At 48.6% G+C, this 26,653-nt stretch overlaps 1 protein-coding gene across 4 annotated transcripts in view; it reads left to right on the top strand.

Moving 5' to 3' along the window:
• Window positions 1-26,653, top strand: part of TAOK3 (TAO kinase 3) — a 1,449,622-nt gene that overhangs the window by 84,273 nt on the left and 1,338,696 nt on the right. For 3 of the 4 annotated variants that reach the window (XM_086943286.1, XM_086943287.1, XM_086943290.1), the window contains exon 2: window positions 25,133-25,246. The gene's annotated coding sequence lies outside the window, so the exon portion shown is untranslated. Of the gene's footprint in view, window positions 1-25,132; window positions 25,319-26,653 lie in introns of those variants that run through there. The other variant, XM_086943288.1, reaches the window with a different exon arrangement.

Here is a 26,653-nt window from a genome sequence, read left to right as displayed (position 1 = left end):
ATTGGGTCGATTTTGTCTATATGCTAACGGCATTGCCATGTTTTTGTTCATTCTTTGAGATTTATATAGTAGTTCATATATTTGTTCAACTTTGGTATGAGTGTTCTCTGTGATATCCCGAAGTTTGTCTACCGCCTGAAGGGTGTTTAATAAGTCAAGCGAGACGTATCCTCTTTGTGTTTAGAGCTCTGTCATTTTCCTTAGGGTCTGGAGAGTCCTATTCGGCTTGCTCGTCCTTTTAATTCGGAATTCACGTTTCTTGTTCCCGTATTTCCGTCCTAAACTCTTCTTCACGGTCTTCTACTCTCTGTCATTAGATTGGTTGTTTATTCCACCATTCAATGCCTTGTTGGATGTGATATCTATGATTTGTGTTCCTGATGATGTAGTCTGTGATGCTAGAGTGGCTCTTAGTGATCTTTGTGTTGAGGTACTTTGAAGTGTGGATAGGGTAGTCTTTTCTATATCAGATCTTCCTAGTTGTTCATTGCTTGTTCTGTTCGTTAGCGTTGTAACTTCGATGGGGGGGGGGGCGTTGATTCTTCCCTCTAAGTTTCTGTGATGATATTCCATGATTTGTAGTCATTTCTGTTTTCTCTGGATCATTCTCAGACATATGGCCTCCCAAATCGATTGTATCTCCTAGATGCTTTAAATTCCGTGGTTCCTGAGGTTATCTGGTTATTATGTTGTCTGAGTCCAATATTTCACTCTGAAAAAGCTCTGTGTTATTTGCCTGTTGTGATGGTGATATCTCTCTATCAAATCCAGATGTTGTGTCTCCTGTACCTCTTGTGTCTCTTTGCTGCCTTGATTGTTCAGGTTCCTGAGTGCTTCTAGATAATATACTGATAGTGGCCGTATTGTCAGATGAGTTGGGCGTTATTCCTATTGGCCTCCAAGTGATTGTTCCCCCACCGCCACATCATGGATGGGTACATGGCCTGGTGAAATGGCTGACTGAAAGGTGTTTATTGAACGGAAAGCCAGACCACTTGAAGCTAACTGTGCTAAAAAATTGGCAATTTGGACTACATCTGCGTCCAGCGGATTAAGACTCCGTCACATACACCAATGGGACCATTTCCCCCATGCAAATCTGTATCTTTTAACAGTACTATTCGCCCAGGCCTTGACATGACAGGTTCAGCCTTTTCCGAAAGGCCAGGGACCTCCCATCGTCCCATGTAATCTGCCACAGCGAGTTCCCTTGAATCAGCGGGTGGGGAACTTTGTCCGGATTCAAAAGGAGGGTCGAAAACTGGGGTACTAGGTATGGAGAATACCAGGAAAGTTCCAGTAGAACTGGAAAACAAGCTTGCGACCTCCAAAGGGGAGTGATCAGAACCATTTCTGCCCTTTGCCTGCGGGCCTGCGTGTCGTCCTTGTGATCATTGTGAAGGGGGGGAAAGTATACCCCTTCTCCCCGCTCCAATCCTGGAGGAAGGCATCTGTGGCCTTTGCCAGTGTGTCTGTCCTCCAGCCAAAGAAGCCGGCAGCTGGTGGTCCAGTCTTGAGGCAAACGGGTCCACAGAGAAAGGACCCCAATGGTCGTTCAATATTGCAAAAAACTTGGGTCGAACTTCCACAGACTAAAATCCCTGAAGTTGCTAGACTGAAAGTCTGCCTCCTGGTTCTCCCAGCCGGGCAAGTACTCGGCTGTGACTGACACCTGATGGTCCAGGCAATACTGCCAAAAACCTGCGGCGAGATCGGAGGGCTTTGGACCGCGTGCCCCCTAAGTAGTTGATGTAGTGGACCACCAAGATGTTGTCCATCTTCAGGACACATGATTGGATCGAGTCTCTCGTCCAACAGCGAACTGCAAAAGACCCTACTAGATGTTCTAAGCAGTTGATATGTAACTTTTGTTCTTCTGGATACCACAAATTCCAGTCTAAAATGCGCTGCATTTGGCCCACCACCTTAACCTGCTGGTGTCTGATTCGATGTCCAAGTCTGGGGCCGATCCAAAGATCGCCCGGCCATTCCAAGCCTCCATGTGGTTTAACCACCACTAAGGTTCTTCTCGTGCCTCCTCGGAAAGAAACACCTTGTTGAGAGTAGGGCCCGATAGTGGAGAGGTCCTGGGAAGATGGATCGACGCGGAAAGGAGGCCTGTCACTCGAGCCAGCTGTCTGAGAGAAACTTGATATTTGGTGAGTCTACGTCTTAGTTTGCGCCGAATCTTCGACACCTTCCTTTAGGGAAGACTCTAGTAGATGAGGTGGAGTCTATTACAAAACCTCAAAAGGACAACCGTTGAGAAGGTGTCAGAAGTTACTACTTCTCGTTGATCACAAAGCCTAAACTCTGAAGCAGATCCACCGCCATCTGGAGGTGGCACAACAACTGGCGTGGACATGGACCCAATAAAAGCAGATCGTCCACGTATACGATCATCCGTATACCCGAGGCCTCGGGTATTCCACCACTTGTTTGTGAACCTTGGTGAAGCACTATGGGGCTGAGGAAAGGCCGAAGGGAAGAGTGGAAAACTTGTACAACTGTTGCCGCCAAGGGAACTGGAGAACCTGTGAAGAGGTGGGAAAATTGGGATGATCAGGTAGGCGTCTTTGAGGTCCAGCCGAACCATCCAATCCAAAGACCGAAGAACATCCCTGAGGAGGGGAATGCTCTCTATTATAAAGTGGTGGTAAATCAACCACTCTAACTCGGTGAGGTTATCACAGGTCTTTGCCCCCCATCTGTCTTTGGAGAGGAGGGAAGCAACCTCCTCATCTACCAGGGCAGCCTGTCGCTGTGAGAACTGGATGGGACGGGGTCTTGCCCGGATGGGAAGGATCCTCAAGATACTCTCTGTGGAATTCCTGAACTGGCTGAAGGACCCATGCATCACCTGTGATGGAAATCATGGCTTGAGGAGGTTGCTGCTCCATGGTATCATCTGCCTTTGCCATGCTGGCCTTTTGTTGGGCAGAAAATCCCAAATCGTGATTGGTCCTGGAATTGTTTTCTGGAGCCTTGCCCTTTTGGAGGGTACTGGTTGGACGGACAGCCAGCTGTGCGGCCCCTACCTCGACCGGTCCCTCAGAAAACACGAGGGAACACCTTCCTGATAGATGTCTGGGCCTTGTCAAGGGAGGTAAAGGTATTTACAAATTTTCCTAACTCCTTGCCAAAAGGCTCACTAAAGAGCCCACCCTGCACAATGGCCCCTGCCTTCGAATCTGCCTGGTCTCCCAGCTTGGGGTCCACCTTAATACGAAGTAAGCGGCGATGCTCTGTGGACAGGGCGCAATTTGCATTGCCCAGAAAGATAATGGCTCTTTGAGCCCACCCGGAAAGAGTCCCCAGGGATATCAGGGAGCCGGTCGACTGTCTCCTCTGCCAGTGATGGGACCAAGAGGATCTAGGTGCTTGTCCGTTAGGGCCGATCTATTCCCTTCTTGGGGTCCTTAATGAATTTCTGTAGGAATGTGGCCATACGTGTCTATTTACGGGGTGAGCACCACTTTCCCCTCCAGAGAGGAGCGAGGGCACTCAGCTCAGAGACAATTGCAGGCCTCTTTCTCCAGCGGTTGGCGAATGCACCCGTCACCTAACTTGTGACCTTGTCGGTGAGGGCCCATTCCGACGATCGAGGGAGAATGATGTCATCAGGGTAGAGCATGCTCAAAGTACTTTGGGAAGTCTGAGAGGGGAAGGAGAGGAGCCACGGGCTGGACCGCCAAGGTTAGTCAGCTGTATTCCCAGTGTCGATGGCAGGGGCAGGATTAACAGGGCCCTGTGGACCCTAGTCTCCCACTGGCAAGGCTTGTTTAACCCCTTCGTTGCTCATGACGAGCTCAGCTAGTCATGCAGTACACTGGTCGTGTGCTCATGACGAGCTGAGCTCGCCATGAACAATGGGATTTCAAAAAAATGAGCACCGGGGGAAAATTCCCTTAGCATTGATGTGGTTAAGCCTATCAAAGGCGTCTTAGTCTACCCCCTTATCCCTGGCACATTTACCTGGTGGCGGTTCTACATCCACCGACAGGGGAACTCCTGGGATCTCCGGGTTGGGAGGAAGGGCTGTGGGAGGTGGAGATAGCTTTGTGAATGTCTGGGCAATCTGGCGGGAAAGTCTCTCCACCAAAGGAGTCATGGCTTCCACCTCCAGTAAATAGAGGCGTCTATGGCGTCGTAAAAATTATCTTCCCAGGGGAGGTCTGCCAGAGGGTCTTCCACCCCTTGGGAGTCATCCTCCTAGTCCATAATGTATTACCCAAGGACTAGAGGTACACGCTGAATAAAGTTGTGGTCCGGGGGACAGACCAAGGCCTGCTGAAGAGGCGGTAATTGACTATTGTTTTTGTGGGCTGGGTGTCTGCCTGAAATTCTGTATTGCTATGGTCTTGCTACTTTTAACGGGGTCACAGCCCTTGGACAACTTAAGCTGGAGCACCAAATTGCCTAACTAGAGTTGGCCTGGGTAGTTGTCCCACAGGCCACTGAGGCCTAAAGTATAGACCCAAACGAACGTCAACCAGAAAATACAGACTCTTCAGCCTTCCCTACAGTGGGGCTTTCACAGGCTGCAGAGCGTCAGATATAATCTGGCTCGATCGGCCTTAATTGCCCTGTCAGCACTGACAAAGGCATAATCTGCCTACAGACCCTACCGGACGTCTCCCTCAGGCCAGCAGCTCACGGACTCACGGCGCGCCGAGTGAATTCCTCTGAGAAAATTCAAACACTCGTGCTGTGGTCATACGCCGCCTCTAGCGTCGGGAGGACCACGACGTGGGCTGTACTAGAATGGGGCTGCGTAGGAACAGGAAACGCTCCGGCGGCCCGAGCTGCCGATAAAAGGTATCAGAGGCAGCAATTAAATGCAGCGGTGCAGCGAAACACAAACCTGCAAAAGAAAGTAAGCAAAGAGTACATAAGAGACGCGGCAGTACCATGCTACCATAAAGGCATAATTTCAACCTGCAAAAGAAAATTCAACAAAGGGTACTCAAGAGACGCGGCAGTGCCACGCTACAATACAAACATCATTTCCAGCGATAATCAAGCAAAACCAAAACAACGGTAAACGCTACAGAATGTGAAAACCCAAAGCACCATGCAAGACAGTATGAGGTACTTATCTCGGCTGCGCAGCAGCGAAGAAAGAGGGTTAAGCGCCAGTGAAGGACTATGTTGGGGCTGATGGGCCAACTGATTGGATGTTATTGGACTGTTTCCTATTGGATGTTGTTTTGCTATTACATTTTCCCAAGTGCTCATGGGTAACGTAGTTTATATTGTGTTTTAATGATGGCTGCCATTGAATAAAAGCGAAGAAAGAAGGCATAATCCTCACTTGCAGTCCTGACATAAAATTAGCCAAATTCATGGTGAAAAACACCCATTGAGGTTCCTTTGATGTGAATAAAACACTTTTAATCAAGGAATTTAATGCATTCAAAAATTGCATTTGGACACCTAGATGTTTTGGTTTCATTCCAGAATACCTACAGTAATATTTAATGCCTTCTCCTTCTGTATGTTTGTGTATAGTGACTCGTGTTGTAGACTTACTGACGGTTAAGTAGAACCGCAGAAAGACCTTCCAGTTTGTTTAACCCCTTGGCTGCAGCGGTAATTCTGCTGCAGCGCTAGGGGGGAGGGGGTGCGCGGCGCCATCATGCTTGTGACGGAACCACTCCGTCACGAGCCGCGGTGGCGCTGTGCTTGTGACAGAATGGTTCCGTCACAGCCCTGCACGCCTAATAGAACCTTCTGCGCAGGCGTGGAATCAGCGCCGCGCAGGCGCGGCAGCCAGGCCGTGATGGAACCATTCCGTCACCAGCACAGCACCACCGTGGCTCGTGACGGAATGGTTCCGTCACGAGCATGCAAGGTGTTAATCCTAGATTTACTGTCTCTATTTAGAGGTTGTTTTTGCACGTTATGCAGGTGTTTCAAGGACACTCGCCCGCTTTCTGCTTTGGGCATCTTGATGTGTTTTTTCGATGTTTTTGTGTACATCCGGGATAGTGTAGGTTACCAGTACTTTGGGAACCGCGTTCTTCGCAAATCCATTTCCTTTTCACTGATCAAGCAGTCACATAGGGCATGAACTGTTAATGTGTAACTGACTTTATAAAACTCCTCATTAATTTTATACTAAATAACTCATCCTCCTGGTTCTGTGGAATTGAGGAATATAGATTTCTTCTGAGGTCTATAAAGTCGTCCTGTAGCGCCAAATGAGCCAGGCATCTGGCTCTGCTGAGGTTCACCCCTCAGGATTAGATGAACGCCTTTGCTTTAATAATGTTATTGGCTTCCTAACTCCTCTTTGGCGACGCTTATGTAACCGCTTAACCCTAAATGTAAACCTCTTTTGTATTTAAATATTTGGAACCTGCTGTGGGTGTGACAAGGGAAACATTTTTAAACATTTGATGGCTAGTCTGTATATCCTTGAAGGACAAAGCAGATAAAATAATCAAATATTTGCTGGCAAGCTATTTCCAGACTGTATTGTTGCTATAGGACTCGTTCTCCGTGGGTGAGTTTGAATTTCTGAACTAGATACAAATAAGCTTATTTGAGTGAATAACCTTTTATAACATCGAATCAGCTGAACAATTGCCTTCTCTAGCCGTAAAAATAAGTTGCCACTCAATTGACAGTGCTGCTGCTCAAATCGCAGATCATCTTTGGAGTTTCCTTCGAGACCTCTAAATTGACTGCAAAAGAGGGATTTAATGACCTTTGATTAGGAAAGAGCCGCGAGGCTAAAAAAAAACTAATTGGAAATCATATTATGGAATAATGTAACTTACAATAGTAAACACACTAATGGTTGATGTATTTTATTCTGACCGTTATTTTTGAAACTGAAAATGCAATTCGATAATGCAAATATATATATATATATATATATATATATATATATATATATATATATATATATATATATATATTTGTATTTACTTTTTCAAATCAAGTTACAGGCATAGTATCATAGGCGCAATGTCAGCATCCCTTATAGCACATGGAGAATAAATTAAATATCACAATCATATATAACGTTTACACATGTAAATTCCAGTACCGTAGCTCATTGGACAGAAAAGAAAAAAAATGTGTATATTCGATATTTAGTTGTTATAGTGACTTGGGTTTCACTCATGTTGCTGCATTATGTAAGCTCTATATCCTGAATGTGTAGTGAGATTTCAGCCTGGCTCTCAGTAGGATGTAGTTGGACCATGGCAGGGAAAGTTCCTTCATTCCCTCTCTCTGGGTGCGTTTCCTTGTCTATTAATTTTGTTGGGGTGTGCAATCAGGTAGGTGCGTAGGGGGTCCCACATGTCTTTTGGCCTAGAGGATATGTGGAGTAGCTCCACATAAGTCAGTGTTTGTTCTTGCCAAAAGAGGAGATCTTGTAGCTATTCTTTAAATTTATGTGCCCGCCCTCTGCTCCATCTGCGCTCCACTCTGCGTTTGGCCAATAGCACCCCAAACGCCACATATTGGGATGCAGTAGGGATCTCTTCTTTGTATCCTAAGAGCGCAACGATGGGTGATGCTGTCAGTGGGGGCCAGAGTAATCTGTCCCAAAGCATTGAATATCTGATTGCAGTGATTTCTGATGGGGGCATATTCCCAAGCAACATGCAGGAAACCTGCTTTCTCCTGCCCGCACCGGTCACTAGCGCCATTGTCAAGCAGCTGAAATTTACGCCTTTTAACAGGCGTATAGTATAATCTATGAAGGTACTTAAGCTGTATGATGCGTAGCCGGCTGTTAGCCGAGACACAGCTGGCCTGTTGAAATCAATAGACCCATTGCTTATCGCGAAGGGGTGTACCCAGTTCTTCCTCCCAGTGTAGCCGGGATCCTATCTGGTAGCTATGTGTTGCTATTTGCGTGATGTGGTAGATGAGGGATCCTTCATGTGAAGGGCTAGTGCTCTGTAATAGGCGGTGAAACAGAAGTAGCATAGGCGGTTCTTTGGGGAGTTCAGGCGTTGCTGCCTTCACACTTTGCCGTTGGCTGACATACATAAAGAGCAACTGGTAGAAAGTTTCCCTTTCAGTAACTTGCTCCACACTCTGCCAGCAATCAAACAGTCATATGTACACCAAACCTCTCCCTCCCCTCATACACTAATCCTTCAAGCAGTCGATTGAGCCATATAAAGCAAGGAATAACACAAACTACTATTTCTTAAAAAAAATATATATATTTTCATTCATTTATTCATTTTAAGAAAGGCTTTGGGTTTCTAGAAAAAACACAATCCCTATACAATAGAACATATTTTTGTTAAAAAAATTTGTGAGAATAAAAAGAAACAATCAATGCCTGCCTACTTCCTCTTATCCTGAGAACCGCTTGTCGCATATGCCAGTCCGTATTGTGGTATGGTATTCGCTGCAATTGTCTCTGTGGATGGGGCCGACATCTCCCGGCATGTTTCTCACCTTCTGTGCAGTGTGGAGGGGGAACCTGCACGTTGCTCGGGTCCATCGCTGCTCCATGGATTTGAGTCTCAGCCGGTCCCTCCAATCTGTGTAGTTCGGCATGCCGAGTTGCTTCGATGCTGCAGCAGGTGATCCCTAGCCCGCCGCTCTGCATGCATGAGAGCCGAGGTCCTCTACGGAGCATCCTTGGTTTTGTCGCCCCCTCTGGGCGTATAAAAGCAGGCGTTTTCATTGGCTTGTCTTGCGGGAAGGGGTCTCCACCCTTTCGGCACTCTCCCTACCTAGGGTGCGAATGGGAGAGGCTTATACTATACCCTGGTGCAGCAGGGCCCCGCCCACGGGGGATCGCCCGGTTCCGCAGTTGTAATGTCCTTTGTAGGCCGCGACAGCTCTGCGTAAAAGAAGCGCCAGCCGTTTACTCTGCACGAATGAGGGGTGAGTTCCTCCAAGTTACATCTTCGTGACCTCTTCAATCTCCTGTTTCATTTTTCCGGACTTGGTGAGTCCGAGCCCCTGGATTATGCCGGATTGTTGATCCCGGGCCGCCAGAGCCTCACACTAGTGTGGCAATCTTGTGTGCACGCCCTCTAGCGCTCCCCGCAAATCAATATTTTAAAGAACGTTTTTTTGTGGAGGGAAATTAACGAATTATTCTGCGTTAGGCTATGATCCTCAAGTGTTTATTCCAGGTACTTTACTAGAAGATGCCCTTCCAAGTGTCTAGTCTATATCTTGTGAAATGTTTGTGGGATCGTGTTAAAAAATGACTGTTCTTTTCTGAGAGCCATGTAGAGATTAGAATTTTAGATGAAAGGTAAGTAATCAGCTCTCCTGAGCTTCTCGAGCTAGGCGTATTGCTAACCGCATTCTCGCAGTTGTTACACAACTGGAGAAGGATTCTATTACAGGACCGAAGGCTTCAGATTATGCTTCTCAATCTTTACTGCATTAAACACAGCAACCAATGAAAATGGATATTTTCACAAAAAACAGTAAAACAAACTTCATTTCCCATGAGTACACATGAGTATAGGCACGCCCCTATAGTCCATAAGAACCCTCTGCGTGGTCTCATCATCCTCTTTCTTTGCTGCTCACAAGTCAGAGTTAAGTGCACCTCCCCTCTGGTCCCCTCACTCTGCTTGTTGTTTGAGGTGCTGTTGGGGGTTTATATTGTATGGTTTGATGTTATTGCGGGATCATCCGCTTATTATTGGTGATTTGAGGCATTTAGCACATGTTATTCTAAGCTTGTTTTCAAGTAAAATAGGTGCAGCTCTCTGACCTTTGTTTTCTCTCGTTCTCGCTTTGGGCCGATCAGCTTTTGGCTGTAGTTGCTCCCGCTGAGGAGCGCGTGCCTCGGAGCGCTTAAAGAGACGGTCTCTGACCGGCAAGGGGCCGCCGCGCACTTCAGTGGAGCCCGGTACCGGCAGCCTGAGGGCGCGCATGGGCTTCCCTGATATGCTCTGACGTTCAGGCCGGGTGGCTCTCGGCCGACGCGCGCGCCCAAAACGCTGACCAAAATTGGGCTGGTTTTGGTAGCGTTTGGGCTGCGCGCCTCGCGCGATACCCTGGCTCACAGGAACGCACGTTTTCACTCATTCCACACACCGGCTTGCTCCTTGTCAGATCGCCAGTGATAATTGGTTGTAAAATATTACAGGCCCAGAGTGTGCACACGCTCAGGAGACTTTAGGGGCCAAGGTCACTGACCTAATTGATTACAGCTTTGCTGAGAGGGTTTGGGAAACGTTGCCAGACTTTTAATTGTACCAGTGTGCTTTGGGCTGAACCCCCCCCCCCCATTACGCCCCCAGGTGTGAGATTTCCTAGGGTATTCTCCCTTGTACCTTGAGGTGTATACCTTCACCATGGAAGATTGGGTACAGTACCTGGATGAGGAATATGCAGATGGGGGGGAGATTGTTGAGGGACAGCAGGAAGCTGTCTTAGAGGACAATATTGTTGAAGCTTTGGATGCCTCGGTCCAAGTTTCAGTGAATCGAGCCATGGAGACTAAGGTCCCTCAGACAGTGCAACAGGCACTTGCGGTGGCCCTACGCCCCATACGAAAACAGCTTGAGGGTTTTGCGAAACGCCACGGATATGATAAGAAGAAAAAGCAAAAGCAGGCAGCCTCTTCTTCTTCCGCCACAGGTTCGGCCGAGCAGAAGCAATGGCCGTATGCGCAGTCCATGGCTTCCCTGCCAGTAAGAGGGGCATTAGACTAGCCCTATACAGCTGGAAAAGCGAAGAGTAAACGGCTGATTCCAGTGGACACTGATACCACCACCACAAATACGGATACCAACACAGATACTGACACCTCGGAGGAGCATCCTCCCCCTCCCAAGAAGGCTAAGGTTACCCCCAAGACTGCGGAGGACAAGGTTGTCAAAACCTTTAACTTTGATCCTTCGGACATAGTACACCCTCGGTCTTCGGACTGGGTCCCGCCGCCGGCGGTCTCTGAATACCTTCACGAGGACCTCAAGAAGAGCTTCAATAGGGAGGTCCGTAACCGATTGAGGTCGGAGTGTCCGCGCTTAGATATCCCGGACAGTGTGGCTGACACTCCGGAGATAGATGCCAGCATGTTAACCTTTTTGAGGAAATTTTCGAAGGACCCCAAACGGGGGTTAGACCGGGCTTGGCGGGGCTGCCAAGATAAAATGCTTGACGTTGTGGGGCCCCTGGCGAAAATCCTGGAGATGGCCCTGGTGGCCAAGGAAGGGGCAACTCCTGTGGATCGGGACATCTTGGTGGGCTGGGCTCAGTGTGCCATTTGCCTGATAGGCAATGCAAATTGCGCGATCTCTTCGGAGAGGCGCAAGTCTTTGTTGCTCAGGATGGACAGTAACTTGACGGAACTTGCTGAGGCTGAACCAGGCCCCCTGGCTGGGGGTTTTCTGTTCGGAGACCGATTTGTTAGGGATGTCACTAAGTATATGGGGACATTCACCGCCTTGGATAAGGCACAGAGTGGAATCAAACGCGCCCTCACTCAGGGGGTTTTCAACAGGGCCGGGCGAGGCGGGGGTCGCTCGTCAGGCTGAGGCTTCCAACAAGGCTCCCAGCGAGGAGATTTTGGTCGCGGGCGTGGAGAGTGGCACCTTCTATCCGTCTAGAAGAAGATTCAACAAAGGACGTTTCCAATCAGGAAACAACAGAGCGAGCTTCAAGTCACACCAGAATACCGGTGAGTGTAACAGATGTCTCTTCTTCCGTTGGGGTGCACGCAGCACTGTCTGCCACAGTGGCAAGCCTTGACTCAGGACGCTTGGGTGCTGCAGACCATTCAGGGGTTTCAGCTGGAGTTCTATTCTCACCCGCCGCAAGCGTTTCCCCCGCCACCTCTCCATTTTTCCCATAGATCACAGTTTCATAGACGAAGAGGTGGCAGACTTGCTGAAGAAAGGCGCGATTGCTCAATGTTAGAGAGGCCCTCGAGGTTTCTCCAGCAATGTCTTTATTGTCCAGAAGAAAGGGGGTGGCAACAGGTTAGTGCTCAACCTCAAAGAGTTCAACCAGTACTTAACTTACAACCATTTCAAAATGGAAGGTATTCATTTGTTAGCAGATTTGCTGCAGGAAGGGGATTGGTTAGTTCGTCTGGACCTCAAGGATGCATATTTTTCTATACCGATTTTTTTTTTTTCTCCACACCGCAGGTTCCTGCAGTTCCTCTGGGACGGCCAATGTTACGAGTACTTGGCTCTTCCTTTCGGTCTCTCCTCTGCTCCCTGGTGCTTCACCAAAGTGATGAAACCGGTGGTAGCCTATCTCAGAGAAAGAGGAGTTCGACTGATCATTTATCTAGACGATATCCTGATCATGGCGCATGACGAGTCTATTCTGCAGCAGCAGCTGATCAGGACTACTTCGCTGCTTCAGGGCTTAGGATTTGTGATAAATCTGAAAAAGTCAGTGATGGTCCCGACACAGGTAATAGAATTCCTGGGGTTCACGATCAACTCCCAGACAGCGCAACTGTGTCTTCCCCAAGCGAAATTGAGGGATTTGAAAAAAGAGATAGTGAAGTTGTTGGACAAGCAAATGGTCACGCTCAGGACGCTGGCCAGAGTAGTGGGGATCTTGGCATCGTCAACTCAGGCGATATTCCCCGGGCCCCTGCATTACAGGGCCCTCCAGCGCCTGAAGATCAAGCATCTTCATAGGGGACTCTCGTACACGGACTCTGTTCCCCTATCGGAGGAGGTCCGAACCGAGCTTCAGTGGTGGCTAGGCCACGTGGACGCCTGGAACGGCAGGGCGATCTTCGGATCACAGCCAGAGGTAGTAATCGAGTCAGACGCCAGCAGGTGGGGCTGGGGCGCGCGCTGTGGAGATTTTTCCACAGGCGGCAGATGGTCAACGCAAGAGCTCGAACTTCACATAAACTGTTTAGAACTGCTAGCAGGGTTGTTTGCGATTTGCACGTTATCCCCGAAGCAGACATCTTGTTACATCCTCCTCCGTTTGGACAACGCTTCCGCAGTGAGGTACATCAACAAGTTGGGCGGCACGAGGTTGTCGCTTCTAGTCCAAATAGCCAAGAACCTTTGGCACTATTGCCTCCAAAATCAGATCTCAGTAATAGAAGAGTACATTCCAGGACAGTCCAATCAGGTGGCGGACTGGAATTCCAGACACCTACGGGATTACAGCGACTGGAAGCTGCTTCCCCAAGTATTTCACTGGTTACAAGCGATTTGGGTCCTTTTCAGACGGACCTGTTCGCCTTCAGGTTGACTTATCAGATTCCCCGGTTCTTCAGCTGGAGATCGGACCCGATAGCGACAGCGACCGAGGCCTTTATGCAGGATTGGTCTCAGGGGATTCAGTATGCCTTTCCCCCCTTCTTGTTGATTCCCAGGGTGATGACTCAAGTGATCAGACAAAGGGCGGAAATAGTCATGGTGACTCCGTGGTGGACGTCACAGGCATGGTTTCCCAAGTTGTTGCAGTGGAGCCGCGATCGTCTCTGGTTATTACCGGACTCGAAGTGGTTGTTGCAGGGCCCTCGTCAGGAACAGCATCCGTTGCTGTTGGAGGGCAGGCTATCGCTGATGGCATGGAGGCTTTCCGGGAACAGTGGCAGTTGCCGGGAGTTTCGAGCAAGACTGCCGAGTTCATCAAACCGGCATGGGCTCCTTCCACCAGGAAACGTTATTCCGCAGCCCGGAAGAACTGGGTGGATTGGTGCATGGGACGACACCTGGATCCCGTGGGGGCAGAGTTACCCCAAGTCTTGAACTTCCTATCGGAAAAGCTGGCAATGGTTTGGCATACCGTTTGGTCTATAATTTTCGTTCCGCTATCTCGGCGGGGCATGCTCCGGTAGACGGGAAACCGATAGGCATGCACCCGGTGGTTTGCAAGTTGTTGAAAGGAATCAGGGTGGCTAACCCTCCCAAACCCAAGTATACCGGGTTGTGGGACGTTTCTTTAGTGATCTCGTTGTTCAACAGATGGCCGAATAATACTCTCCTGTGTAGGAATCAATTGTCTTAGAAATTGGCCATCTTGCTTTGCTTATAGTCTTGCAGAAGGTCTTCGGATGTGAGAGCACTCGACGTAACAGGTAGAGTGTTTACCCCGGAAGGGGTTTCTTTCCATATTACAGGTCGTACTAAACCATTGTCTTGACATATTTCTTACAATTCCTTCACTGAAAATGAAAAATTATGTGTGGTCAAATGTTTAAAGACGTACAAGGAATGTATGAAGGCCTTGCGGCCGCAGGGCTGTACTCAATTGTTGATTGCTATTTAAACCGGTGGTGGCCGCCACTATTGCTAGATGGCTTCGCTTCATAATGAAAGAAGCAGGTGTTGATACACAGATCTTTGGTGCTCATTCAGTGAGAGGCGCTATGGCGTCGAAGTCATATGGTTTGGGATCAAGTATCCAAGATATCATGCGTTGTGCAGATTTGTCTTCTGAGTCAACGTTTAAAACGTTTTATTATAAGTCGGTGGGAGATATTACTTCAGTGGTATTTACTCAGCGTTAAACTAGCATAATCTGAAGCCTCCGGTCCTGTAATAGAATCAAAAATTTGCTAGCATTCGCGGCAAGAATTTTCAATTCTATTAAGGACACGGAGGCGAGGATTATCCCACCCGGCTTAATGTACTGTATGTAATAAGCTTGCCCACCCAATTATTCAGTGATTACGGTGGTTTTATTTCCTTTATTGCAGGATCTGATAAGAAGTCGGATTGATCGACGTCGGATGTCAGGATGTTAACCTGAAGCTGTTCTTCCACGTTGGAGGAGTTGTGATTGTTCAAGTTTTGTTGGACTTGTTTCGCCTCTAAGAAAGAGGATGATGGGAGCACACAGAGGGTTCTTATGGACTATGGGGGCGTTCCTATACTCATGTGTACTCATGGGAAATTAAGTTTGTTTTACTGTTTTTTGTGAAAATATCCATTTTCATTGGCTGTTGTGTTTAATGCAGTAAAGATTGAGAAGCATAATCCTCGCCTCCGTGTCCTTAATAGAATTGAAAATTCTTGTCGCGAATGCTAGCAAATTTTTGATTGCTGATGTGTCATTTTACTGTTTTTCAGGGTGTACTTGCCATTATTGTACAGCAGGCACCTCTGAATAGGCTTATTTTTAATAGGCTAATCAGGGAGATCCTATTTAAGTTTGCTAATGGATCTTCTTGGTAGTGGAGATAACTTGTACATTATGACTAGGCTCCCTTTCCAAACGGTAAGCAATCAATTCCTACCTCCAGGGTAGGTTTCTCTTTTATTTCCTTGTGGGGATGTCCATGGCCTGTGGGCCAAACGTGCCCGCTTCTTTTTCAACATGAAATAACTCTGTTTTCTAGTGTCTCTAGATTAACAACTTCTTCCTATTATCAAATATTGCTTCAGCCTGCAGACACTGTTGAGTAGCTGTTGATAGACTTCTGTTTGACTCTGCATGAGATTGTGCAGTACATTAATTTCTCACGGGTGTACATAATCATAGGGCAGAGCATCTGGTTGCATAGGCAAATACCATGTGTTCAGTGTGTAATTAATAACTTTATAATTATGCATAACATTGCATAATTTAGTAATAAGTTATTGGGTGTCTTGGACGAATGCAATGGTCATGATGACTGGTGTTTAAGACATCTTTACCAGAGCCTATTGATCGATTGATAGCCTTTGGAATCACATGCATGTCTTGCTTAGTCTTTATCCTTTTTTCTGTCACAGTAGTATCCCCCTTTTATTTTCTTCACTAGCTTGATATTTTGGAGGATCCTGGTGTTCAAAATGTATGTCTTCTAAAACATCCTCAAGATAATGACTGCAATTTCTTTTCCCAGGCCATGGTTAATCCTCCATGTTTGCTTTCTGATTCAGGATTCGCTTTTTTTTTTCTCTAAATTACGGTTATGTATCATACCAGAAGGAGGCATTACCGCCAACTCCCAAGATTCAGCTGTAATTTGACACACGGCCTGAGAGCCCCCACCAAAAGCCCTTTGGCAATCCTCTAGATATAGCCTACTGAAAGTGGAGACCCTCATTTCACACATCTGTCAATAGTAGTTGAAAAATGAAGGTTCAGAGTCTTCTTCTTAGATATTCCACACAATGACTACCTGGGGAGGCCATTTTAGTGCAAGGCATATTTAGGGAAAAAATGGAACTGAATGTGATAACCTTAGCAGATGGGCTTTGTTCGAGGCCAGTCCCGGACTTGCTGGAGAATGTTGTTGCGCCTGCCGAAGGAAGCCAAGGACTTCCAAGATGAGGTTTTAGCGGTATCCTTGACGTGAAACAATCATTCAAACTCCTTGAATGGGTCTACCTTTTTAGAATTTAGGAGAAACTACCCGAACTTTATTTCTGAAGTCAGATTGCTTCATGACCGTCCTATGGCACAGTTCAATTGCAGTAGCTTTATCGTAAGACTGATCCGAGTGTTGAGAGGGACCTGTCTGGACCACCTTATCTTCTTAATCACTTTAAATTGTGATGATGTGCTCTTCTGAAATAGAGGCCATTCTCGCAACCATGAGCTCAGTAAAAACGTTCATATATGCAAATTACATATCACTTGCCCATTACATCCCTAAACATTTCTTTTGGTGCTGATGTCTCTTTAATCCTTCTTTTTTTTTTTTTAAACTTTATTGTTAGGAAGGAATAGTGGTTAAACAATTGCATACATCCAATTGGTAATCTTGCATTTCGTACAATTTATCTGTGCAATAACTTACTGGCTACATTCTCGTAATTAAGACATAGTTCTGCTGTATCATGGGTCTCGCCTAAGCTTTCAATATGACATTTGTTCGCAGAGTGCGTTTCCTCGACAACCCCTCCCTCAACTTCAGTGATGGCTACATCGCCTTCCAATTAACCCTTAAGAACAAACTTCCCAACATACCCCCCCAACCATGTGTCATCGTATCCCCTGGACGTCTCCCACAGTTCGTAATATCCTGCGCTGCTATTCATAGTGCATTAAATGGCCAGGTCATTGCCGCCCATGCAGCCGTGTCAGATGTCCGAGGCCTTCTCCCCGCAACTGTTCAGTTACTCCTCCTCCCCTTCGGAGTCTGTTTCCTCTCCCTCTGGCAAGGGCTCACAAAGTTCCCCTCTGTACATGTTCCATGCCGCCCATACTTTGTTCCATTTCCGGGGCGCCGCTCGAAGCACATAAACCGCTCTCTCTGTCACCATTAGGATGTCCATGTTTTTAGCCCATCTACTTGCGGTGGGCACTTCCGGCGCCCCCCATTTCTGTGCTATATCCCGTTTAGCTACTGTTAATGCCAGTGACGCCCAAATCAGTTCATATCTACCCAGGTCATTTGGGTCCCAGATGTTTAGAAGGCATTTACGTGGTTCGGGTAGAATGGAAAGTTTGAGGGCCTGGGAGATGGATCGGAGCACTTGTCTCCAGAATTCGCGTATGTGCGGGCAGTCCCATAGCGTGTGGAACAGTGTCCCTTCCTCCCCGCAGCCTCGCAAACAGAAGGGGTGTGGTGCTCTTTGTATTTTGTGCAGCAGTGTCCTGGTGTAATAGATACGGTGTAAGATTTTAAGCTGTACCAGTCTGAGCTTACTAGAGATTCCCACCTCTTTCGGGGAGGCCAGGGCCTCATTCCATTCAAATTCGTCTGTCTCACCTAATTCCTCCTCCCATTTCCCTTTGAGTTTTAGCGTCGGGTCTTTGAGATTGTTGATCAGTTTTTTGTATGTAAGGGAGGTGGCTTTGGAGCATGAAATCGGTTAGTAATCTATCCTCCAAAGGAGAGGAGTCTGGTAATGTGGTGCCGGCAGGGATTGCCTGTAGTAATGCATGCCTAATCTGGACATACCTAAACGTTTCTGTGGGTCCGAGGTTGTATTGCTGTTGCAAGTGTGGAAATGGTAATACTGAGTCATTGTCCCAGAGGTCTCCTATCGTAGAGATGCCTATTGAGTCCCACCGCCCAAACCCCTTACAGTTTCTCAGGTCCCCAACGCTTTCGTGTCCCACAAGGGCGTCATTTTAGTGAGTCGGCCTGCCCACCCCAGACGGGCCTGCGCCATGTGCCACAGCGCCGCCGTGTGCTTGGTCGGACCGATCAGGTCCTTTAGTTGCGACTTGTTGTACAGCACGGACAGCATACAGTCCGTCCCAAGTTGCGACCAGTCTGCCCGGTAGGCCGGGTCGTCCTTCGGGGCGTGGATCCAGTGGTTTATAATCTTGAGTTGGGCCGCCCAGTAATATAGCTGGATGTTGGGGAGCGCTATGCCACCCTCGTACCAGCTCTTTACCAGCTTGTCATATGCTATGCGCGCCGGGCCTGTGTCCCAGAGCAGAACCGTGACTAGTGCCACAATCTGTTGGAAGTAACGCTGTGGTACCAGGTGAGGAGTGTTTTCCAGTACGTAAAGGAGTCTTGGGAGTGCCATCATCTTGTATAAGGCTGCCCTGCCCAGTAGGGTCAGGGGGAGGGCCGCCCAGTGCCTAACATCCGCTCGCAGGCGATACATGGGTGGTTTTAGGTTGTTCACGAAAAAGTCTGCTTCCCCGCTCGCGATAACAATACCTAGGTACTTGAAAGAGGCCGATGTCTTAAGCATTGGACAGTTCCCCTGCAGTCTTGGCTCTGGGCCTTTTAAAGTGTATATGGTGGATTTCGACCAGTTGAGTGTGTAACCCGATGTGCGCCCATGCGTGTCGCAAAGGTCTAGTAGGGCTGGGATGCCGGTCTCGGGCGCGGTCATGTATATGAGCATATCGTCCGCGTATAGCGAGACTTTGTCTTCCCACCCCTCCTCCCATTTGATGCCCGAGAAGAGAGGTGTCGATCTGATTTGGATGGCCAAGGGTTCAAGTACGAGCGCGAAGAGCAGGGGTGACAGGGGGCAGCCCTGTCTGGTCCCCCTGCCCAGTGGGAATCTCGGCGACGTGTGGCCATTGGCCACCACTTGTGCCACGGGTTTTGTGTAAAGCAGCCGTATCCACCGTATGTATTTTGGCCCAAAACCCATGCGTTCCAGCACCATGAAGAGGTATTCCCATTCTACTAAGTCGAACGCCATTTTGGCGTCGAGGGAGAGGATTACCGCCTGTTCCGTGAGGAGGTGTGCACGGGCCAACACTCCGTGGACTCGTCTAAGATTCAACGCCGTGCTCCGGTGGGGCATGAAGCCCGACTGGTCCGGGTGGATTAGAGTACTGAGATGGGGCAGCAATCGGGTAGCTAGAAGTTTAGCTAGTATTTTGGCCTCGATGTTTAGTATCGATATCGGGCGGTATGAGGTGCATTCTGTCGGTGGTTTTCCGGGCTTGGGTATTGCTACAATCGTTGCTGTGCGTCGATCCAGTGGCAGCTCTAGTCTGTCCCTACTCTCTAAATACATGGCCAGCAATGGGGCACTGAGGTCTGCAGCCACGGACTTATACCACTCTACCGGTATCCCATTAGGGCCCAGTGCTTTACCTGACTGTAACGCCATGATCGCCAGCTGGATTTCCTCCCCCGTCGGGTCTAGTTCTAGGGCGTCGCTATCTTCTTGTGTAATGCTGGGGATGGTAATGTCTGCGAGCGTTTCCGTTGCCATTTGTCGTGTGACCCTCCGTCCCGGTGTATAGATTTCCTGATAGTGTCGAGCTAGTTCGCCTACTATGTCTTCCGGGTGTACCAGTGTCCGCCCGTCCTCCGTGTTGAGCCTATGGACACCTCTCACTCCATTCCCTCTCTTGTCCAACCACGCTAGCATACGTCCCGCTTTGTCGCCCACATCATAGATCCTATGTCTAGTGTTCGCGATGTACCCCTTCTCTGTCGTTTTGAGGTGGGCTAGGTATTGTTGTTGCCGGAGCATGAGTGTGTGTGTCGCGGTCGGGGAGGGGTCTGTCATATGAGCGTTATTGGCCGTTTCCAGTGCAAGTTCCAGGTCCGTGAGTTCCTTCCGTGAGTCCCGCTTGTGGCCCGTGATCGCCGCAATGGCCGCCCCCCTGAGGACAGTTTTGTACGCCTCCCATAGGATGGAGGGCGACTCTACTGTGCCCGTGTTCTCAGCAAAATACAGTGACGTCGCCAGTTTGAGTTTCTTTCGAATCTTGGGGATTTTCAGGAAATTGGGGTAGAGTGGGTATAGTCGGGCATTCCGTTTCCCTCCGGTGGTCAGCGATAGGACGATTGGAGAGTGATCCGAGACCCCCCTGGGTAGTGTGTCCACCCTTTCCACCATATCCAGTCCCAAACCCAGTGTCATGAAGTAGTCTATACGAGATAGGCTGTTGTGTACCGCTGAGTAGTAAGTGTAGTGGGTGGCCTCTGTGTGTAGTTCCCTCCCGAGGTCTACAAGGCCTAGGGCTTCCGCAAAGTCTGACAGTGGTGAAGTACCTCGCGGTCTGGTTCTGGTGGGGAAAGTGTCCTTAAGTGGATCCATGACTGCGTTAAAGTCCCCCCCAACAATCATGTCGCCCTCAGGGAGACCAAGAAGGAATTTGCCTAGTGCTGGTAAGGCCACCGAGTGTAGGGCTGGGGGAATATATACTGAAATCACATTCAGGGCCCTGCCCTCCTACTGGCCGTGGATTGCGGCATAGCGACCCTGGTCGTCTGCCACGTGGCTGGATACCATAAGGGGGGAAGATCTTCTCACCAGTATGCCCGTACCCCTGGAGCCAGTAGTGAAGTCGGCGTGGACTACCATTGTGTACCCACGTCTGTCTAGGGCTTTGCAGGTGGATCCCGTGAGGTGGGTTTCCTGTAGGAGGACCACATCCGGGTTTTGCCGCTTTACGGCCTGAAGGACCAAGCCTCTCTTGATTTTGTCACCCAGGCCCCGGACATTCCATGTCAGTATGCGCAGTGGGGGAATCTTCCCGGCCGTGGATGGGCCCTCGGCGGGCGTGTGATTAGGTGGCCTGGCCATTAGGCTGATGAAGGAGTCTTGCACACAACGTGTGCTGCGGCATAGCCCATGCACCGACTAGTGTCGTGCTGTGTAGGAGACGTGTTAATGTCAGGGTGATACTGCTGTGTAGGTGGTGAACGATGACTGCAAACAAGAGTAAACATTTCAACAAATAAACTTCAAACCCATCCCCCCTCCCTGCTACCCTGCTCCACGGACAAACTCCCGCCCGCTTCCCCAACTGTGCAGAGTGCTTCAGCCCTCCCCTATACACCTTACTTGCTCGTAGGGTTGGTGAGTCCCCTCCGGGCACTGCCTGTGCCCACCCTACTCAGCTACGTCCGAGCCACAGTCCCGCGGCCCACACAGTCTTGAAAAATAAAGCAGTTAAATGTTACACCGGAGCCACTTGTCCAGAGTCCAGTGGATCTCTCTCAAGGTCCGATTCTATTTCTGTTTCGCCTCCCTGGTGTGGTCGGTGGGAGGACTGACTGGTCGGTGTCTGGTCAGCACGGTGTCGCTGCTGGTCTTGCTGTGGGCGGTGTCGCCGCCCCGCTGGCCGCCAGCCCTCCAGCCATTCTTGAGCCACCTCTGGCGTGTCAAAAAACCAGGTCTTCCCCTCGGCCACTATCCGCAGTTTAGCTGGGAACATCATGGAATACGGCAGTTCTCTGTCGCGCAGTGCTCCGTGAAGGATTTGCGTCGCCTGGCCACCTCTGCCGTGTAGTCCGGGAAGAACGCTAAGGTGGCCTTTTGAATTCGTACTGGTGGTGAATTCCTCGCCGCCTGCAATATTGCGTCCCTGTCCCTGAAGTTGAAGAGCCGGGCTAGCACCGGTCTCGGAGCCGCCCCCGTCTTGGGTGGGCCCCCCGGGACTCTGTGCGCCCTCTCCACCGAAAAGAAGTGCGACAGGCCCTTGGGCTGGAGCTTGTTCTTGATGAGGTCTTCAACATAGAGGTCCATGGCCCCCTTCCCCTCCGTCTCTGGAAGCCCAAGGATACGTACGTTGTTACGGCGTGAACGCCCTTCCTGGTCGTCCAGCTTGTCATGTAGGAGTTTGGTGACTTTTTGCATCTTTTCCATGGCCAGTTGGAGCTCTGAGGTGTCTTCTACGAGCGATTTCGTGACCACTTCCACCCGCGACACCCTCTCCGCCATTTTGTGAAAGTCCGCTCGCAGCAGAGATACTTCTGAGGAGATGGCGCCCACTGTGGTTTTAACTTCTGAGAGCGTTTTCATGATGTCCTCTAGTGTAATTTTCGTCTACTTTTCTGCTTCCTGGGCATGGCCTGTGGAGGGTCGCCCTGTAGTTTGCTGTTGCCCTTGGTGTCCATATGCGAATTTATCCAGTTTGGCTTGCGTGGATCCGCTCCTGAGGCCTTTTCCCACCATGGTGCTGGGGCCTGCGAGTGCCAGAGATATGCCCCAGGTGACCGCTGCCTGTGGGTCGAATGAAGTCTCTGATAGGCGGAATCAGCCAGGTAGCAGTGGGTCTCACTGGATGTTGGTGTGAGAGCCTAGGAGCCGCTGATGCGTTTCGTGTTTTTGCCCTCGGTAGCCTCTTTCCGGGATGGAGCGGGCACTGTGTTCCCCCCCTCGCTGTTCTGCACTGCACCGTGTCTCGTGCACTGGACCGGCCGTCGCGTGTTGGGGTACTTCTGATGTGTCGACGCTTCTGGTAGCGGGCCTGGGGGTTTCCCCTGTGGTCCCGCGTATATGTCCGGTGTTGCGTCGTCCCCCCGGGGCACCGTCCACCTGGCTTCTGTTCTGGCTCACCGTGCGGGCCCACTGCTCCCTCGCTCCTATGCCGCGACCGCCCCTGCCCCCTGTAGTGTTGCGGCGCCAGCTATGTTCTCTTTGGGGGGGTCGTTGTAGGGTGTTGTCCCCGTTCCGCACGGCCCAGGTCGGGGTTGCACTGACCTCCGTACTGTTCAGGTCCTGCTTGGTGTTCGTGGCAGCCCGATTGCCACCGGAGGACTCCGCCAGTAGCTGTAGGCTTGGTCTGATCTTTCCGACATGCACCGGGGTGCGATCACTTTTCCGGCCGGCTCTGCCGCACTTCCGCCGGGGTCCGGATTTCACGCGAGGCCGGTGCTTCACCCCTGGTTGTAGGCCCCAACTCGCCACACGATGCAGCTCAGGCTCCGGTGCTCCGATTGTCTCGAAACTTGGACCGGTGACACCGCTTGTGTCCCGGACTCGAACGCAGCCGCTTCAGGTGCGCTTGGCGGCGGATGGATGTGACGGATTTATTGAAAGGCTGCAGTGCCCTCGGGAGCTCTCACACTAAGCGGCCGCCATGCTTGGCTGCTAGCCACGCCCCCTTTAATCCTTCTTGGTATTTTCTTGATATAAGTTTATTTGAAGTAAATGTTAGGCTATATCTGTTTCTTTAATGTTGCTCAGAGACAGCCTTGGGAGTTTTTGGAATGCATTAGATGCAGAAAAGTTTGAAAACGTCAAGGTGTTCATTAGTAGGGGGCTTGAAGGCATGGTTAGAGGTATGTAACCCATAATGGCTAAGTCAAGTAATGAACTATTTAAATGGTCACTTATATTCTCTCTTTGTAGTGAATGGCACCTGGGGTTAAGATGGTGGTGGCACAAACTCCTATGGCCTTCAGAGCTCGATTTTTCAAAGGCATGTGCATTCATGTAACATGATTCATAAGTAGGTCAAAATCAATCACCCGGCTCCCATAAGTCACAACTCTGCCATTCTTATTGATTGCAAAATTATATCCTGATAACAAATGATAGCAAGGGAGAATCTTACATTATATCATTTTCTCAAGGACGGAACTCTAAAGTCGTTTCCCTCCCTATTCGTTCAGTTTGAGTAGGTTAAGAGCAGATTTTTTCACTGCAGCAACTATTCTACCGCCTGAGTGTTAAACTGGGACCACCATCTATCTGGCTGCTTGAATTGGCTATCTTCAATTATTTGCAGACATTGGGATCCTGTTTTGGGCATAGATCGGCAAGGATAACAAACTATACCTAGCTATTTCAAGGCAATAGGTGCTTGGCACTGATATCCCTGAAGATGAGTGGATTTCAATTTTCACATTAGGAGACTTGCTTAAAATGTTCTGAACAATTGGTTTTGGACTCCTGGTAGAATGCACAAAGAAGACCTGCTCCCCCTCTTAAACTATTAGAGGTTTACTGATCAGCACTTGAGTTTACACCACCCTTTGTGGCCCTGCCCGGGTGTTTTGAATTTTTTAAATGAGTTCTGGAATAACTGTCCTCTGCTCACACATGTCAGCTGGGCACCTTGTACTGCTGGTGTTACAAGGTATGACTGAGGTGGCAGGGTTATCCAACCATGGCCATTGATGGCTGAGACTGCGCTGTCATATTGAGACATTTGAGGAAACTCACCATGCCTGAACTACAGTAAAGACTCGTCGAACTGATGAGACTAGTTACTTGTTAATGTTGGATTCTTGAAAGTTTGGGACCAGATAGACTATTTATCCCAGATTTTGGAATCTTTCTAGAGCACGGAGTGGATGTCTAATAAAGTTTGATCCTTTATTTATTCAACTATGTAAATACGATGAATTACTGAGGTACTCTGCTATCCATGTATCCATTGGTAATAAAGATAAAATCAATGCCAATGTTTATACTGATACACTTGCATATACGAGCGAAATCGCATCACTGTTCAACAAACTCACCTGTCATGAACTGTCCGTCAACTCCGACTCAGAAATACGTGGTCAGGCAGGCTCTGCGACATAGGCCTGAGGTTACTGATTGACACATTACTGGTGGGGTGCCACTTAGCTGGCAGAAATATGCGCAAACAGGAAACTCTGTCCATGTCCCCAGATAAGAGCAGTGACACCACAATGGTCCAAGTAAATCAGCCCCAATAAAGCACACATGGCCGGAGCTGTCCTCTCATTCCTAAAACATCGTAAAGTCCGATTCCACACAAAGTTAAGAACACATAGCCAGTCAGGACAGCGCACACGCAGCGATCACCCACCTCTCATGTCTGACATCTAGACACGTTACCCACTGGCCCACACTGTGTCCACGTAAGGTCAAGGCCCACTTACATTTGGTATCGGGGGCCTTATTTAAGACTCCACAGACCAGACCTGCATTCTTTTATCAAACCGGGATCACCTGAAATATTTTTATGATACCCAAAACCTGTATAAAGACTCGCTCAGATTGATTGTACTTTGAGACAGTCCTCAGACCCGCTTCTGAAACTGTGCACCTGGACGAAGTGATTATTTAAACCATCTGTTTCTGTTTTGCTAAATGCCTCTCGTCCTTTTTGTTTTTTCCAGGTATATTCAAATTTTAACAACATTTTGGTGAGCCAAATAGGAGAGATTGCTACCTCTGAACAGACTGCAGCTGAAGGAAAACGACCCCGCCTCACATCTGAGCAGCAAGAAAAGGTGAGCAGACTCCGCATTTTATTGAAAGTTATACTGAATCTGCGGTGTCAGTCCTGAAGCTGCCGTTAGAGGGTAAGAAACCACACCTAATCCATAGTCACCGGCATTTGGCATATGCAAACTAGAAACAAGTTTGAAAATTTAACCTGAGTGCCCTGCCACTGACAGAAATCTGGCATGTTAAATATTTTATGTGCTTGAACTGAGTAGTCACAAGGCGGCCTCCGAGGTGTTTCCACTATGAATAGTATTTTATTTATTTTTTGCTACAGAAGCAATTAGTATTCCGTCACTTGCAGAAGACACGTTGCACATTCCTGATTTCAGGTGATCAGGTTGTATTGGTTCAGACCCCTGTTCTTATTGAATTCACGTTTGCAGTACCCATTTTGTTGTGGTCCTGAAGAAGGCAGAGGATAGAGTTTTTCCCTCCATTGCTGAAACATGTTGACCCTTGTATCCATCGAGACCGTTATTTGTTGAAAACGGTCTATTGTACTGCTTTTAGGTTTGAGCATTGAGAGATATTAATACGTTTTTTCTCTCACTGCTCAATTTTAGTTCACTTTTTCTAATCTTTTCTGCACTGCACTTTTCATTCCCACACAGAATAATTGCTCATATCTGTAGGTCCACTAGGAAAGCGCGTTATATTGAGTGTGCAATTAACAGCTCTTGATTAAAACATCCGTGAGCTCCCCTTTCCTTTTGAACGGGTCGCAGCCCTTAGAGTCACTAGTGTGACACTAGGAGGAGACCCAGATGATGAAATATGTCACTAATGGTGAGTGATTGGAATCCATCCATTTGAGAAGGACTTCAAAAATTGGTTCAAGAGAATTTCTCTATTCTTGTTTCTGTTATTTCACAGTCTGTTCGAGTTAGAGAGGTTAGCAATCACGCTTTTTCAAGTCTCCTATGTTTTTATTCGATTGTTTAGACCCGTGGTAGTAGTGTTTTGTATCCATCTTTCATGGGGTGTATATCCACGCTAGTTCTTTAAATATTCCATTAGACCCTGCTTAAATTGAAGTGTATGTTGTTTCGACAGAGTGACCATTTTTCGATGGTCTGCATGCTAGGAAGGGTGAAATTGGTTATCACTTGGACTGCTGGGCATGATACAGATGTTTCGCTTCTCCCTGGGTGTGATTCAGGGTCACCACTTGGATCGCTGGGCCTGATATAGTTGGTACACATGGGCCATGGGTGTGATTTTATTCTAAAGGGTTTTCTCAGTGCTACTGATTTCTTGACTCTGATGGCATATGAAAAAAGTGAGAGGTACTGTTATTTTGAACAGCTGGGCATGACACTGATGGAACGTTGAACCCTTGTGCGTGAAACTGGGTGCAATTCGGACGTTATGGAACGATTTCGATCTGAGAGATATTTTGCCACGACAAG

Source organism: Lissotriton vulgaris, chromosome 11, assembly GCF_964263255.1.
Source record: "Lissotriton vulgaris chromosome 11, aLisVul1.2, whole genome shotgun sequence".
Classification (NCBI taxonomy): Eukaryota; Metazoa; Chordata; class Amphibia; order Caudata; family Salamandridae; genus Lissotriton; species Lissotriton vulgaris.
This window is presented reverse-complemented; position numbering and strand designations above follow the sequence as displayed.